The sequence below is a fragment of the Belonocnema kinseyi genome, chromosome 3, assembly GCF_010883055.1.
Source record: "Belonocnema kinseyi isolate 2016_QV_RU_SX_M_011 chromosome 3, B_treatae_v1, whole genome shotgun sequence".
Lineage (NCBI taxonomy): Eukaryota > Metazoa > Arthropoda > Insecta > Hymenoptera > Cynipidae > Belonocnema > Belonocnema kinseyi.
The window spans coordinates 60,817,822-60,821,665 of NC_046659.1; positions in this window are offsets into that span (position 1 = coordinate 60,817,822).

Below are 3,844 nucleotides of genomic sequence, written 5' to 3' on the forward strand. Positions count from 1 at the left end.
TACCAGAACCTAATACTATTCATGCACTTGATGTACTAGAGTCGGACCATTAACCTGTTCTTATGATAGTTAATGAAAAAAATTGAAAAATTAAATAATAAACCCCCCAAAATCTTGGATTATAAAAATGCTGATTGGAAAAAGTTTAAAAATTATAGAAATGAAAAGTTAAAGATTAACTCTTTGCAAAAATTTATTGATTCGTTAGACATCTGCCTAGCTGAATTAACATGATCAATCCAAAAAGCAATTTAACTTAACATACCATAAAAACTTTCTTCAATTGATACTAAAGACAACTCTCTATGGAAATTAACGAGGATACTTAAAGACAGAAATAACAAATTCGTACAAATTCATTTATACAGTTTTAAGAAAAAAAGAGTTTAAAGAAGGTAAATAAATACCCCTAAAATATTTTTACACCAAAAATCATAAAAATAATTGATAAGCATACATAGGTTGTAGAAAAAAAAAATTCGTTCAGTTCAAATTTACAATATTTTAAATTCTAGACTCTATATCGAAGGTGTATTCTTCGAAGTTTGAACAATAATGATATTCGACAAAAAAGTGTTTCAAATATAATGATTACTTATACCACGAACATCGAATTACAGCAATATTCGTACAACTTAATATGTCACAACGTGTTTTACAACAATCACCGAAGCTTAAGTCCACCGGATTTTCGAATTTACCTACTTTTTCTGCAATATATCCGCATTCCCACTGTGCCTATTTAAAAAGATTAGTATATTTGGGCAAGGTTAACTGATAATGCACCAAAGACTAAAGCTTAATAATATTATTCCTGATATGTACATCAAAATAAGAGAATTGGAAAAGTGACCGTCATAAAGAGCATTTTGACCAGCCACAATGAATGGTCGACTTTTGAGATCATACTGATCTGATTCGGGATCATGTATCAAGTCGAATCAATCAAGTTCTTAGAGTACTTTAGCTCATATGGAAGCTTTTTATGATTTCTGATCATACCATACCTGTTAAGCCTTCGTGGGCATGGTGGGCTTTTTATGGCATAGTGCTTTTTTCTATTTCAAATATCTGCAAAGTAGAAGGGGGACAGGTCACGTACCCCCAAGCTAAAAAATGTTAAGGGTCTAAGATTCCAACTGCCCAAGGGGCATCTGTGTGAGTTAATTTGTGCGTCTCTAGCAGCGAGAAGAAATGTAGCGTGTACCACGGAAGACCCACGGTGCAAACGACGGTAGTGTTTTTGGTAAGTTTTAAAATCTCATTTTGTGACATTTTTTCACTATCTTTTGTATATTTATATGCACTAAATACAAAAAATTGTAGTTTCAGATCCATTAAACAAGTAAAAATTGGATGTGTGGCCGGAAAAACCCACCTTGCGCGCGGCGTTAGTGTTTTGGTAAGTTTTGAAAAGCTCATTTTGTCGTGTTTTTTCATTATTTTTATGTATATTTATATGCGATCATTCGTGCGACCTGCAATATTCACCGCGCACATCTTTACCGCGAGTGTGCATCATAGGATTAAATAATTTTTATGACTTTTACATTCTCATTCCTGAGAATGTAATGTAATCGTCCAAATTTTCAATCTCTGGTTTTTAACGGATCTTTACGTTTCGGAACTCACAGAATCCGAAAACCATAAAACTTCATCGGTGTCTGTCTGTATGCCTGTATGTCTGTATGTATGGTTACCTGAATGTTGTAGCCATGCTAACTTTTGAAGAATTTGTCCAATTGAGTCCCCATTTGATACACTTCCGAAGGCCTCGAAAATAAAGGTTAAGTTCGTTATTCAGATATATCGAATCAAAATTAAAAAATTAAGAGCATTTTCAAAATTTTAAATTAAAAAAAAAATTTATAAATTGTTGTCAAAGTTCTTGTAGATGGGTAAAATACTTGCAAATTATCTGAATAAAATTTGTTATTTTTATGAAAATTAGAAAAGTTATATACTTTTCAAAATTTGAAAAATTTCAAAAAATAGAAAAAATTATTTTTTTATAGATCCAAAAATTTCATTCAAAATTTACACCAGATACTAAATATATTTCAAAACTATTCCACCCGAATTTTTCGATAAGCCCAAAAGTTAAAACATTATAGCATTTTCAAATTTTCAATTTTTTTTTTAATTTATAAAAATTTTTTTCAGAGTTTCTCATATATGGGTCAAAGACTAGCAAATTATTCAAATAAAATGTTTAATTTTCATGAAAATTGGAAAAGTTATACACTTTTCGAAAATTTGAAAATTTTCAAAAAATATAAAAAATGATTTTTTTCATAAATCCAAAAATTTTATTCAAAATATTCAGTAGATACCATATACATTTTTAACTATTCTAGCCGAATTTTTCGATTAGCACACAATTTAAAAATTTTGAAATTTTTGTTGTTGAAATTTTATAAATTTTTGTCAAAGTTTCTTATAGATGGGTGAAAGACTTACAAATTATACAAATAAAATTTGTAATTTTGATGAAAATTAGAAAAGTTATATACTTTTCACAAATTTGAAAATCTTCAAAAAAAAGAAAAAAATTATTTTTTTCATAGATCCAAAATTTTTCACTAGATACCAAATATATTTTAAAACTATTTTAGCCGAATTTTTCGATAAGCCCACATTTTTAAGATTATTTTGCAATATCTGAATAATCAGTGCCAAGCATTGTGGTCTCTGCACAAATGTGGAGGGTAATGCATACTATCGAGCGCGAAGCGCGAGAATGAACAGTCGCGCGCCCTAGGCGCCCTCAGATTACCGAGCCGCGTGCGCAGCGTATATATTTTTTGCGTATTTCAGGCTCATTTTCTGTTATTACATTTTTTTAATGGGAAAAGAACTCGTGTTTCTCTTAATTTCGCTTGCCTGAACTTCCTTGAAATTTGACCATTTTCAATCAATAAAATAATTATACTTTGTTCAGTCGCGACTATGAAGGTTTTTTTTTTAAATGCTCTGAGTACTATGCACCTGTGAAGTGTTTTTTATCAAATTAATTTTTCATTAAACTATGAATTTTTTTAGTAATGTTCCATTTTTTCAGAATATGTGTTTGAATAATTAATTGTTTAAATATTATAAACTTACCAATAGCAAAAGAGTTTCTCGCAATTTTTTCTATAGATACAGGAGAATAACTGTGAATTTTGCCAGATTTTAATAATATAAACAACATTGAAAAAAACCTCATGGACCTGAAACACCCATCATACCGATCGCGTGTGTGAAATCAACCATTCCCACGAAGGGTTAAGTTTAATTGTAACTTGCATGCGGTTAGATAACATTTTTAGGTTATGTCGTCATGACATCGACGCTAAAAATTGGTGGCTATTTTATTTAGTCTATCAAATGACCCAAAAGATAAGATCGAATTGAACCAATTGGACAGATAATTATGATTTTGAGAGTCAAATGCTCCTCGGAGCAAAATTCACCGCAACAAAATTGATCCTTTTTTTACTGTGAATACATACGTCTGAAGGTTGAATTTTTCCTGTTGTTCTTGTGGAATAATATTAAAATTTTCATTTAAAATCAACTTGTTTTGTTGCAAGATAAAATTTATCACAAAATGTACAATAATAGAATAGCTGACAACGAATAATGAGTTCTATCTGTAAGAATATTAAGTAAAGATGATAATATATAATATAATAAAATTGTAAAATTTAAAATTATTCAAACAGGAATGACATAAAAGATTCAATATTCGTTGTCAGCTATTCTACGAGGGTGGATTGATAAGTTTCCGGCCTGACCAAGAAAAACAACGTTTTTAAGAATTTTTTTTTTTATTTCTCAACATAATCTCCTCCAAGGCTGA